A 14,692-nucleotide genomic window follows, 5' to 3' on the forward strand; every position below is an offset into this window, starting at 1 on the left:
TCTTCTGCAAGAACATACTCGGAGGAAAAGATCAAGGCAAATAGCTCTTATAGTAATAAAAAATTCCCTTTAATAATTATTCTAAAAAAAATTGTACTTAATTGATGATGAATTAGTTTTATTCCAATAATCAATGCAGTCAAATGATCACAAACAACATTAATTGAATTAATATCAATTATTATGCTATATATACAACTTAATATCAATTATTATGCTATATATACATTACCACATCATATTATAATATAAATAAATCCTTGTATATAATATATTCATGATCTCCATAATATAAAATACATATTTCCTTAATTTACCTTTACCTTTATCTATTGTGGAGGCCCCAAGGTTATTATCTCTTGGTCTTCCTTGGTGGCAAGTCCCTTCTATTCTATGCGGCATTCGATTTGGAATCACTTATGATTTAAATCTCGATCAATATTCTTTTCTTATTCTCCCCTTGGTTCCCATGCTTATAATTCATTCAACTTTTATTTTTTAGTTTGATTTGTAAGTGGTGGGACCGCTTACTAATTCAAATGTCACCATTCCATATTTTAATCGGCATGCGGGGGTTATCTATTCCTTTTGCCTTTCCATCTGTCACTGCTATCAACACCAAAAAATCATATTATCTACCACTTTTGATTCTTTGTATCTCATATCATTCTTGGCCTCCTTGGTCCTCTATTATCACCGTACTCATAACATGTACTCTCAACTCCATTGTGTGCTCGCTCTAACTGTATGATTTCAAAAGCACCCATCGTGCTCTTATTAATACCTTCTTGTTCATCCATGTAGGAGTGCGGTTTAATTAGAAAGTGAATTTTCTAATGGACTTCGTCAGTATCATTTAGATCATAAAAGATTTTCCCTTTCCAAATATAATTCTTCTTTCACCTCTTTCAGTTCCATACCTTGCGATGACGTACTCTCCCTATACTATCCTACGATGTCTTACATGAACATTGTATGCCATGCCAAGTGGTATTGAAACACCTGTTCTGAGCAGCAAGCATTTCATGTGGAACTCAAAATTCGTGTGGAACTCGTTCCATGCATTGCAACAAATACAATTACATGTGTTGCAATGCATGCACCAACAAGATTGAGATTTGTGTGGATATAGGGCTTGGCCATTCCAACCATCAATTTTATCGATGGCATTAAGCCATTCATACACACAGGTTGGAACCTCCAAATGCGCAAGAATTTAAAGAGCTGACTTCATGACCTGATCTGTCACTGGTCTATCAAAATCTTAGATATCCTCTTGATAATCTCAAGATAGCCCATCAAGCCCAGTTTGTCATGTCCCCTTTTCAAATAATTAAAAATAATAATCTTTGCTAAGGCAGGCAGGCCCAAAAAGGTGAAGTTTCGGAAAAAGGGGATAATCTTTGGAAGCTAATGGACTAATAAATGAAAATTATTATTAAAATATATTTTATTAACCCCTCTTAGACGTGAGTTAGGGTTATGCCCTCTTTTAAAGAGTTTGGAGGCATTTTGGGCTGATTCGAGAACTTGATTTTTGCTCAACTCTTTGTTGTTCTTCAGAGGCTGCCAAACCTGTGGAGAAGGAGACTCAAGAACAGGAGTTTGCAGGTTTCCAGGAAGGCTAAGGACGGGAGTTTGAAGCCATTCCATGTGCAAGCTCATGTAGAGTTTGCCTTTGTGCTGAACAGTGCAGATTTGTGGGTTTTCGGGCGTGTTTTTTGTAAGAGTTTGGTGTTTCCAATTGAGTATTTCATATCAGTTTGGGTTGCTGCTGTATTTCAGACTTTAAGATGTTAAAATAGAGCTGAATATATGTATTTGGTCATGATTATACTTCTATGATATAGTGCTTTTGTGGTGTTTCCGGCTATTTTGTGTTGTTTTCGGGAGCTCGATGAGCATTGTTTTTGTCCTCCGTTTGGGAGCTGTTGTGTAAATGTTATACAGATTTGAAAATGTCATTTTGTAGGCCGTTATGTTGCTGAAATTTCTATAAAAATGTCCACTTTCAGATTTGTTAATAATATGTGAAGCTATGAAGTTTTTGACACTATTTCCGGCATACCCGATTTGGGGTTTATTGAGAAATTGGTAGATCTTTGAAATATTAGTTGTTTGATCTTAAAGATCTGATTAGAGGTTTGAAATATCATATAAAATCAGAAAAGGAACATTTTAGTGGTATCAGAGCTATGATCTTGCCAGCCTGAGGATTTGTAGAAGTTTGCATGTCAGTTTTGACAACTACCCAACTCTTGCATGTCATAATTTATGGTTGCATGTTGCTTTTAATTAGTTGCATGTCAAAATTTATGGTTGCATGCTACTTCTAATGATTTGCATGTTAGTTCTTGGTGAATTTGGTGGTTGCATGTTGCTTCTAATTAGCTGCATGTTAAAATCTATGGTTGCATGCTACTTCTAATCATTTGCATGTTAGTTCTTGGTGAATTTGGTGGTTGCATGTTGCTTCTAATTAGCTGCATGTCAAAATCTATGGTTGCATGCTACTTCTAATCATTTGCATGTTAGTTCTTGGTGTTTGAAGAAGTTATAACCTATTGGGGTTACACTCTACTTTATCCATAATGGACAGGTATAGTACAGAGTCTCAGAGGACACGATCTTGGACAATTGATATCCAGAGTCAGAACAGTAGAAAGGATGGTTATTTAGACATTCGAGATAAACTTAGGAAAATAAGCCATGACATGTCTGAACAGTTGGTTGAGCACCACCGTATGATGAATGACATGTTGTCCGACCCAGCTAAGGTGGATAAGTTGACCAGATTTCTATTTGGCAAATTTTCTCACAGGGCAGGTGACACAATTACCAAGAACTTGCATGAGGAGTTTGAGAAACTAGCTTATAGCCAGGTAGAGGTCTTAGATTCTACTCCGCCACAAGAGGTAGTGAGAAAGGATATTATGCAGATTGATAGTAATGGTCAACTTGATACTCAAATTGAGACAATTGTATACAGGTCGTTAAAGGGTGATGTCACAGGTATTCAGGATGGTATAGTTACAGCAGGCAGTGACTACAGCGTAGTGGGTTCAGATGATGATTATGAGGATGTTGTTGTGCATGATGGTGAGATACCTAGTAGAGATGAGCAGACATTGAGCATTCATGAATTTGCTGAGAAAGAGTACTAGGCACAGTTAGATGCTTCATTACATGAGTTTGAGGCTGGTAGTACTTCGCATGATTTGTCTAGCCAGTTGAAAGTGAACAAAGACAGTATTGTGACTTCATTATCTCATCATGACAAGTATGTGGAGTTAGTTGGTATTGGTCATATTACTCAAGTGAGGATTTTGCTTGAGTTACCAGCTGATTCTAGTTTACAGATATGGACTCGAGATTGTTATATTGGCATTTGGGATTCAGTTGACTGGAGATCTTTAACACTTTTTGGTAGCAGTGTTTGTTTGGGTGCTATCATGGATTTGATTAGCAGATTGCACGGTGTTGTCTTTTCTTGTGCTAGCAGCTTGTCCGATGTTGGTATTAGTTTTTATATACCGGTGTTGGGCTTTGTTCATATATCCAGTCGACCATACTTGCTGGAATGTGTTGATGATCTTTCATATTTGGCAGTGTGTACAGATGAGTCCCAGGATCATATTGGCATTGATGACATCCAGGAGGATGTAGTGGGCAGTTTTGAAGACTTAGTTTCCTTGGGTACAAAGGAGTTGGACAACAGTGCTATAGTTTTTGATACTCCGTTTGTTGATATGAGCTTTAGAGTTGATTCATAGGATATGGATGGTAATAATCTAGAGACTAGTAACTTTGAGGATACTCCTTTAGACAGTGCATCAAAGGAGGTTTGTAGGAGATAGTCAAGCCAGTGCCATCATGTGTCTAATCAGTTGAGAGTTAGTGAGCGAGACATTGCTATCGCTTGCCAACATTTCGATGCTACTCATCAATTGTTAGCAGTTTATGGATGGGGTTCTCCTACTAGTGATGAGCAGGGAGGCAGTTATCTTTCCTTGACAGAGTTGCACTCTTTATGGGAGGCTATCCAGATTCTGAGACAGGAGTATATGCAGTTGGTAGCTGACAGAGATTATCTTATGGAGTGGGGCAGTACAGCATATGATGCATTGTTGGCCAAGGAAGATGAGGTGAGTGAGCTTACTGAGCAGCTTGAGGTGACTTCTGAGATTCTTGAGAGTACACAGTTGGCTTTCAAGGAGTCACAGTTTCATTTGGCTAAGGTGACCATGGAGTTAGAGCAACTACAGTCTTTACTAGATTCTGTACAGTCACAAGCTGTGGTGTCTGATGATCCGAGGATGTCCATGGTCGAGATTGTCAAAGATAGTGGAGATGGGGATGCATCCATCCTTGATACTAACATTGGCATATCGGGTTCATCCCCACTAGAGTTAGGTTCAGTTGAGTTGGGTGCTGCAGCAGATTGTTGTGGTATGCCTGACATGGTGATGACCTCTAGCACTAATGGCACGAAGACTAGAGATGCTGTATCAAAGACCATGTGTGATGTTGGTGAGCCGATAGTTGGCATGGTTCCTGTTAGTAATACTACTCCCTTGGCGATGTCTTTAGAGGTAGTAGTCAGCTCCAACTTGGTTAGTGATCGATTGCAGTTAGTTACATCTGGATTGCAGTCTGAGCCATTGACTGAGATTGGTGCATTCTATCAGCATTACATTGTGAGGTATGCTCATCAATTTACCTTTGATGATCATGTTGATGAGATGATGATACAGAGATGTACTTTGGTTCCTAGTGCTTATCATCAGTTATGGGATAGTTTAACGCCTCGGGATGAGAGTTGTGATGGGCACGACATGGCGATAGGTTCTGCAGTTGACAGCTTGATAATACATGACTTAGAGCAGGAGTTTCGGAGTGATGCTTCAGCGGGTGTTGTTATTGATTCTACTCCTTTGGCTATGAAATCTCCTAACTTAGCTGGTGATCAGTCACAGTGGGTTGTATCACTTGTTCATGGTGAGCTGTTGACTGAGGTTGGTTTTTTTTATCAACATTATATTGCAAGGTATGTACATCAGTTAGCATTTGATCCTTGTGTTGAGGAGTTGATGGCAGACAAACTTGGTTTGGGTTCCATTTCTTGCTGTTTATCTTGTGATGGCTTTTCACCATCAGGGGTGCATGGGAGTTATGGTTATGAGACAGTGGCTGGTGATCTGCAGAGTTGTGTTGACTGCAGGAGTTGTACAGTGTGTGGATTCTCCATACTTGGTATAGTTTCATTCGAGAGCATTCACCATTGTTGCAGAGTTGGATTGTACATTCCGTATAGGCCAGTAGGATGCGTTGATGGTATTTACTATGTTGGCAATTTGATTTGTCCACTTTACTTGAGTTTTGATGTTCTAAGAGTTTGTGTCTCGTGGGTTTCTGACTGTGGAAGTTGTGACTTTGGAGTTTGGTTGAGCAGTAATTGTCAGTTTGATTATGGATTCCTCTTGGTTATATTGCAGAGGATATTGCAGGAGCCTGTGTTAATTGACAATAGTATAGTTCATGACTACATTTGGGATCCAGGTGGATTGATTGGTCTATTGTTCAGCCATTGCTTGAGGACAAGCAATATTTGGAAGGGGAGGACTTGTCATGTCCCCTTTTCAAATAATTAAAAATAATAATCTTTGCTAAGGCAGGCAGGCCCAAAAAGGTGAAGTTTCGGAAAAAGGGGATAATCTTTGTAAGCTAACGGACTAATAAATGAAAATTATTATTAAAATATGTTTTATTAACCCCTCTTAGACGTGAGTTAGGGTTATGCCCTCGTTTAAGGAGTTTGGAGGCATTTTGGGCTGATTCGAGAACTTGATTTTTGCTCATTTCTTTGTTGTTCTTCAGAGGCTGCCAAACCTGTGGAGAAGGAGACCCAAGAACGGGAGTTTGCAGGTTTCCAGGAAGGCTAAGGACGGGAGTTTGAAGCCATTCCATGTGCAAGCTCATGCAGAGTTTGCCTTTGTGCTGAATAGTGCAGATTTGTGGGTTTTCGGGTGTGTTTTTTGTAAGAGTTTGGTGTTTCCAGTTGAGTATTTCATATCAGTTTGGGTTGCTGCTGTATTTTAGACCTTAAGATGTTAAAATAGAGGTGAATATATGTATTTGGTCATGATTATACTTCTATGATAGATTATCAGTGCTTTTGTGGTGTTTTCGGCTATTTTGTGTTGTTTTCGGGAGCTCGATGAGCATTGTTTTTGTCCTCCGTTTGGGAGCTGTTGTGTAAATGTTATACAGATCTGAAAATGTCATTTTGTAAGCTGTTATGTTGCTGAAATTTCTATAAAAATGTCCACTTTCAGATTTGTTAATAATATGTGAAGCTATGAAGTTTTTGGCACTATTTCCGACATACCCGATTTGGGGTTTATTGAGAAATTGGTAGATCTTTGAAATATTGGTTGTTTGATCTTAAAGATCTGATTAGAGGTTTAAAATATCATATAAAATCAGAAAAGGGACATTTCACAGTTGCATTACACCAAATTTAAACATCGACTGGCTATAAGACTTGAGGTTTGTAGCATAGGCTTCAGAGCTTCATAGTGCTCCCAACTATCATGTGCAATACGGACAAGGCCATCAAAATAAGAACTCAGATTATGTTCTGTCTATAGAGAGAAAGTAATATCATGTGCAACATCTTCGATATGACTAAAAGAATTGTGAAACTTGAGACTCGGTTCAATTTCAAATTTCCATATGAAGGGTCTTATAAGACCGAACTGCTCTGATACCATGTTGAATTTCATGGATGATGTAAATGTACCAACACTATTGTAATTTTTGTGTTCCAAATTACATTCTCAATGAATATGTATATGATATTCTAAGTTGCCAGTTCGGATTCTGGTTCGGATGCAGGTTTGACATTTGGGTTTGAAATTCAATCATTTTTTTTTTTGGGCTGGGTTCGGATTCGTTTTGGGCTTGTCCGTACCATATATATATGTTGTAGCAAATACGTTCATACAACACTATGCTAATTTTGAAGTAATTTAGCAAAACACACCATCTATATATATTAATGATTTAGTTCGAAACACTCATCTTCAAGGCTTTACCTGTAGGAGCTGATAGTACCATGAATAACTTGAGGTTGCTTCTCTGTTTGATTTATTAACTAATGATCAATATTATAAACAGAACATATTCAAAACAACTACTTGCAAAAAATCATGAACATATTCAAGAAAACATTTAAAAACTCAACCAAGATATTATCCTTTCAAGACTATAAATGCAAATTGAAAATCTGGAACTCGTTGGTCCAATGACAGCTGATCTCACACGTTGATGCTAAATATGGAATTAAGAATTCATATTGGACAACACCAAGGCCCCGTTTGGTTGCTGGAATATGAGTGGAATAGGAAAACGAAATTAGAATATGTTTTATATTCGCTGTTTGGTAAGCTCAATTAGAATTGGGAATAGGAAGACATATTCCAATTTTGCCCCTAAAATGAGCATATGTTTATGCCAAAAAATATTTGTTATTGGAATAGGCCATTTCCATTCCCATTCCGATTTTCCATTAAAAATTATTTTTTATATTTTTTTAAAAATTTAAATTTTTTTTTTTTTTTACTTTTACTTTTTGAATTTTTTTGTTAAATTTTTTTTAATTTTTTTTTTAATAACAATTTTAAAAATTATATCTATTTGTTTAAAAAAATGAAAATGAAAATGAATTAACTAAAAAAATAATAAATTTAAAAAAAATTTAAGAAAAATGTTTTTAAAAATACAAAACTTAACCTTATTCCTATTCTATTTTTGTACAACCAAACAATAGATTAACATATTCCCAGTTGAATTCCAAGTGCACCAAACAGGATTGAAATTGCCTATTTCTATTCCCATTCCTCATTTCCATTCCCATTCCATTTTTCTATTCTAATTTTCTATTCCTATGCCAGCAACCAAACAGGGCCCAAAGGAAACAGAAACTTATCATAAAGAAACATCTGAAAAACGAATCATTCCTCAAAACACGTTCTCCATATGTGATTTTTGGTATTTGTGATGCTATGTAGTTGCCAGCCTGTGTCACACTCACTGTGAGGACTTCGACAAGGAGACAGATGGCTCAGAATTCATTACCATAAATATGACCTGTAGCAGCGTTAAAAACTTTAGCTTGTGTTTCACACAAGGGCAGTAGCTGAAATGTTAAAAACTTGGTGTGCAAACAAAAAGGACAATAAAATTAAGCAATTCCGCGCAAATTCTTCTTACAGTCGGTCAACATCACCAAAAGTCTCTCTGGGTTCGATTGCATAAAAGAAAATTCGTTTAAAATACTCCTAAATTCAACCATGGTCCCTTTTGCCGAATGTGCAGCGACTTTACCAGTCAAACAGCGAATTTGACACGACTTCTAATCTAATTCAAATTTACAGTGAATCGACTTCCGAATTTTCCTATAGGTGAGCGAATATGGTAACTTAGATGATATTTAAGAGGCATGTCTCCAAAGAGACGTGTCTTTTCAACTTTCATTAGTTTATCAATAACATATGTTTATAATGATTAAGAATGTGATTATATATATATAAGTTTTATCTGATAGAAGCTACAAAACATTAACAATAAGCAATCCAATATACAAGTCATTAGATCTTATAAAGTATTTCATCAACTTGTAGAGTATTAAAAATTATGTGAACTGAGAATGTATTAAACACCATACATTCCCTCAGCTCATTTGCATAACAGTTTGAATTCGCATTACAGAAATTAAACACAATGTTTTGACCTGGATTTGTTGACAACAGTATGACTTGCTATTCTTCATGTCAGTTTGAAATAGATTGTTATTTTCCATGTTCAAGTGGGTTGCAACCATCTCTAATAATGTTTTTTTATTTAGTTAAAGCAAGTTTCGAAAAGGCCCAGGAACCCAAAACAAAACAGGTTTTAGGAGGGACCTGAAACCCACAACATAAGATGGGTATAAAGATCCACAATGAAAAAAAAAGCAAAGATAGGACAAGACATAGGCAGGGAAAGGGGAAGAAGACAAAGATCATCCCCCCCTACGAAAACAAGGAACAACCACCTAAGAAGAATAGACAAACAATCATCCAGCTTCCCAAACAATCAACTAACGCAAATTAGGATTTCCCTTTGGATCTCTTCTTATGAGATCCTAGGGTCATATCAAAAGGAGAGGACTTCTTAGAATGTTTTCCTTTTACCTTTATCCATCCCTCTTCAACCTTAGCAGCCTGAGCATGCCAAGCCAACGGGTCCACAAAACCAACACAACTAGCAACAACAGAGGCAACAGACAGTCTAGGGACGGGAGCCGAAGAAGAGATTGTAGCAGCAGACAAACCATCCGAACCAGTAGCAGCAGGGACAGAAAGCTCCCTAGGAACAGAAGGTGAGACAGAGACAACATCAACTAATGAACCATCAGTTACCATTAGCAGGGACAACTCCCGGAGGAATAATCCTCTCTGAAGCAACATCAGGAACACCATTTGAAGCAACATCAGCAGGGACAACATCATCATCTGAAGCATTATTGGCATTCAGTTCCTTGGAATGTTCCAGCCCATTCACTTGAGTAGAGCTCTTCAGAACAGTGTAATGTTGAGAAGAGGCACCCCCTCCAAGAAGAGGGCTTCCTTGATTTAGCTTTCTCTAACTCACATTCTGCCACAATATGTCCAGTCTTAAAACACTTTCTACATCTGAAAGGGAATTCTTCATAGTCCAACGGTTGAATCCAGGAACCCTTTGGAGACTTGAGTTTGATCTCATTAGACAACCCCTTGGAAGCATCAATGTCAACCAAAATATGAGCATAGGTGGAGTGGAGAATATCAGAAATTCCATATCCACTATTAAAAAATCTCTTAAAAGTATTATCCACTTCCTATAGGAGCAGTTTCACTGAAGAGGGAGGTACGGGAGCCTGAACCAAATTGGCATCTTGCAGAAGGATTCAGAAAAAGGGTTGAAATCCTTGTGCCAAGGTTTCATCATCGAAGGGAAACGACCCAAGTAAAAAAATGCTTACAAAGAATTACCTGTTTGTCCATAGTATTTTCAAATATGGTGATAAATAACCCTAGCCAAAGGGAAAATCTAGACTGGATCAGAAATGATAAGACTCCCAATGCTTAGACATCCACTCATGGGGAAGACTAGGCCAGAAACCCTTAAATCTGTAAATAATTGCAAGGGGTGAAAGATCGGTAGCCACCTGATTTATCCCAGCATTGTTTCCTCAAGCGTAATAACTATGGACCGACAAACCAGGAAAGGCACAATCTCTGCACCCTTACCCCCACCAACAACAACTCCTCTCCCCAAATGAGAAATTCCAAGCAAAGAACAAGCCCTTGGTGGGCAACCAGCCAAACCCCCATTCCCAACAGCACCAACAAACGATCCAAAGGGAACAAATGCCCCCTTACCGTTATAGGAAGAGATCCCACAGCAGGCAACGATTGAGCAGGAGAGTCCATCCCACCATTGGCCTGGGCCAGAAAGGAGGCACCAGCATCAGACCTGTGAGCTACCGCAGGCAACTACACATCCAAGGGCATGGGGGGAAGGAACCTTTGTTAGCACAACACCTCCAATGCAAGACAACACACTAGAGCCACCAACGACACCAGAATCGCTAGCAACAGATCCGTCAGCCCCAACAACAGATCCATCAGAGACAGTAGCAAACGCTAGAGCCCTAGCAGAAGCCAGGTCCCTCCTAGCTCCTGCATAGCCCCCACACAATGACCAAGACAAATCACTCCATTCATAGGAGAAAGGTGTCTCCACCGATGCCAGACTGAACAGAAATGAGATTTGAATTCAGTGGGCACGAGGATGTAGTGAATGAGATCAACATTGACAATAGTATTCAAATAGTGACAATTTATATTTTTCACAACATACATTTCAAATTGTTCTGGTCGGTGCCTATTTTAAGAATCAAAGTTGAAAGAAAAAAGATACAACAATAATAATGAGAATGCTATCTTCAAGCATGTACGAATAGTCATGATAAGAAAGTAGTGGCTCTGGCTTTCAATTGAATGGATGCCTCTAGTTATTAATAATGGAAGCACTAAGTGACTAGACAACGACTATTTTATTCTCAAAATTTGTAGGATGAAGAGAAAAAGCGTACACTTTTTAAAACTTTCCAAGCTTCCCAATAAAGCAATGCCAAATCATTTCCAAAAGAGCCTTGTAAAAATATCGAATTGGTATTTTGGAACCCAGAAATACCATAAAAAAGTTGTGCAAAGAAACAAAGCATGAATTGTCATGTGTAATAGAAAATTTTCTTAGTTCTATTTGTTTTTACAAATGAACCTTTATTCAAAGTTACGATATTTTTGTTTGATGAGGATGACTTACATATTAGTATAATTACACTGGAGATTACCAACCACTCTCAATAATATGCTACATAGAATTTAGTACTTAGAAAAATTCATGGTAAACATTTATAAAAATCATCATGTTTACTTTATAAACTTGAACAATTATTTTCCATATCTAATTGATCCTTCTTATTGAACTATTAAATCTGGGTTGCTTAACCACATTCTCATTTTATCATATCTTACTCCAAAAGACATCACATATAGGCAGGAACTTTGACACTCGCATCCCTTGTGTGCTTGCTTTTAACTTACAAGAGTATGGTACTTAAATTTTTTCTTGCATGCATATAGATGGGTTAAGTCTTCCATGACCTCCCTGAATGATCAAGTGGTCTCTCTTTTCCTTTATCAAGCTTATAATAATCTCTCTCTGTATTTATGCGATGAGCATTACATGGCGGGTTCCCTTTGTGACTGTAAACACTGTTTGCTTTCTATCAGAAACTCTTAATGTTGGAATTAAAATGGTGGTTTAGTGGCAAGAAATCTAGAATATACTGAAGAGATTCATCATAATGAAGGGAGTTTTTTTTGTGTATTCTGTTTTCTGGTGTGAAAAAGTTTGTAAGCTCTAATATCTGGCTGAAGTATTTGGGGTTTCTTTTGGTTTCATGAGCTGTTCGATTTTGGATAATGTTTAATAATAAATTATTGTCTGCTTGCAGTAATATTAAAGTACACAGAGGCGGAGATAGAAGAGCTCACAGAAAAGTTTAGTTCTTTGCCACCACAGTTACTAGATGTACACATGCAAAATGACTGGTGATCATGGAAATTTAAATGTAGCTAGTATATTACAGTCTTGTCTATCCTTGTTATTGGGCCGCTTGAAATTCATGTAAATTCTGAGATATCTGCCATGCGTGGAAGCTTTAACAGTTGCTTAGTTTTGTCAATTATATTGGTTTTTTCCGCATGTTCTGAAGTAACGTTTGCGTGTTTTCATAGCATAAAAGTCATACGAGTGGGATGGTTACTTGCATGCATAGCTTGCGATAAATATTTTTCTTGGTATCTGCATTTTTATACATATTTTCTAGTTGACCGGGTTGCTCCAGGTATTTTGGGGAGCAGGTGGGTTGGTCCATGTCATGGTATTAGTTTGGCATTCATTGGAGAATATTCGTGTGCAACTGCATTGTAATGTCAAGAAGAATATTGGTTGATTCAATTTCAGACAGGCAAGAAATTTCGGCATAAGTTTGATTGGATAGATTCCGTATTTCTTTAATGATATTTGTAGAAAATCACTGAAAAAAATAAAATCACTGATAAAAATAAGTCTTTCTAGTCCAACCAATTGCATAATTTTTTTTTGAAGGGAATGTATGTTCAAACATTGAAGGGTTTACGCTGAGTTCTGCAGAATATTTTGTAGTATATTGTAGTGAAATATTGCATGGCATATGCAATCAGCTGCCTATGGCTCAATTTTTGTAGCATTTTACTGCTTAGTTTTCTCAGCTATATGTAATTTTGATTGCTTATGCTCCTTTCAATTAAAAAAATATTTCATGGCATAGAGAGATAATAACCATAATAATTTTGAATGTCAGTCCCTTCTAGATTTGTCACCCACTGTTTACAGTCATCATCGAAATGCTGTAAATAATCATTGCTTTTCTAGCATGCATATTATTTATTTACCAGTCATTGCTTTGAATTGCATTTTAAACAACAATAGAGATTGGTGTAAATAACAAGTGTATCAACAACCCACCAATACTACCTTTAAGAAAAAGTTCTAGCTTTTCTTTCCAACGAGCGATCTAAGGAAATATGACATACACTTGATTAATATTACACAAATAACAATTGAAGCGATCCAACAACTGATGTGCAGGTGAAGGTGAAGAAGAACTAGTAGGAATAAGCTTTTTTGGGGTTCTGCCCAAGCAAACTATACAATTAAGAGGTCTCACTTCATCTTCAGAACCTAATAGCTTATGGATGATATAAAATCCTTTGTTAAAAAGAAAGTAGCTTTCATTTAGTGCTAAAGTAATAATCTTTTTGGATATACTAATAACATATATAGACATTTGAAAATTTGGTTGAAATACCATTGCAATTGATAGCATCCAGACTTTTATGTTAAAGTTGTTTTTGATTTGCATAGGAAGATTACAAGCTGCCTTCAGAAAAAGGTTTTGTTTTAAGAGTTGTAGATTATTAATTTATTTTAACTACACAACATAAGCTAGCTTGCAAATTGTTTTTAGCTCAAAACGACTAGTTAATTTTGACACTCTAAATGAACCATAATACACAAATGAATCATAATACAAGACAAAATTTACTTAATTATTTAATATAATATAAAACACGATATTTAAAGGAATGAAATCTTTATTAGCCCAATTACAATTTGAAAGAATTTTTTTTTTCTTTTGAAGAAGACCTAAAAATTGCACAAAAAACATACAATGTGCCCTACAACCAATTTTTGAAGAAGTAAGAATTAGTGGAAGCATGATTTTTAAGTTCAATCTATGGAGATTTGGTAACAAACATTATTTTCTTCCACTATAATTCAAAAATTTTAAACTCCTATTTATTGTTTTTGATAAAGTGAAAACATGTTTCGAAGAGGTCTTGAAACGCTGCATTTCCAAGACTAGTCACTAGATAAAACAAGACAAAACTAAGAGTAGGGGGCAAACCAACAAGCTTCCCCACTAAGACGAGAAACTGCATGAAAGGAAAAATGCCCAAGAGAAATCAACGTGCAACCCAAGCCAACCAAACACAATTAAGATTTATCTTTCGTCTTTCCCCTTATGGAAGGAAGGGTCATGTCAATCAAGGACCAAGGAGATTTTGAGCATAACCCTTATTTATCATTAAAAAATGAATATTTTTTGGATATTGATTAATATATCATAGAGAGACCTATTATTAGAGACTTTGGTCAACCTAATAGAGATTGGTTGATGAGATGCCACTGTAACAATTGATACTATCTAGTGTCTATTGAAACCCGCAGCTAATGCATGGCGGCTTTTGTTCTTGCCCATGATGGTCTTTTTAGGGCTTCCTCGGAGAAACATGTTAGCATTTGTTCCCTTTTATGGCAATGGTTTCTGTTGGCGGTGTCATTGGTTTGGGGCTTTTTGTCTACAGTTGTTTTGGGTTTGTTGTCTACGATGCTATAACGTAGATGATGCTAGGGTTTTTGCACTTGGGTCTTTTGTTCATGAGGTTGCGTTACTAATTGTTAGTGGGTCGTCTATGTTGAGGACTTGGGT

At 36.8% G+C, this 14,692-nt stretch overlaps 1 protein-coding gene across 1 annotated transcript in view; it reads left to right on the forward strand.

Moving 5' to 3' along the window:
- LOC149568128 (mitotic-spindle organizing protein 1-like) overlaps window positions 1–12,644 on the forward strand; it is a 61,925-nt gene extending 49,281 nt beyond the window's left edge. The window contains exon 2 of the mRNA XM_089821129.1: window positions 12,110–12,644. The gene's annotated coding sequence lies outside the window, so the exon portion shown is untranslated. The remainder of the gene's footprint in view (window positions 1–12,109) is intronic.
- Window positions 12,645–14,692: the final 2,048 nt, after the last annotated feature.

Source organism: Cupressus sempervirens, chromosome 3 (assembly GCF_028749045.1).
Source record: "Cupressus sempervirens isolate cs-2001-9-10 chromosome 3, ASM2874904v1, whole genome shotgun sequence".
Lineage (NCBI taxonomy): Eukaryota > Viridiplantae > Streptophyta > Pinopsida > Cupressales > Cupressaceae > Cupressus > Cupressus sempervirens.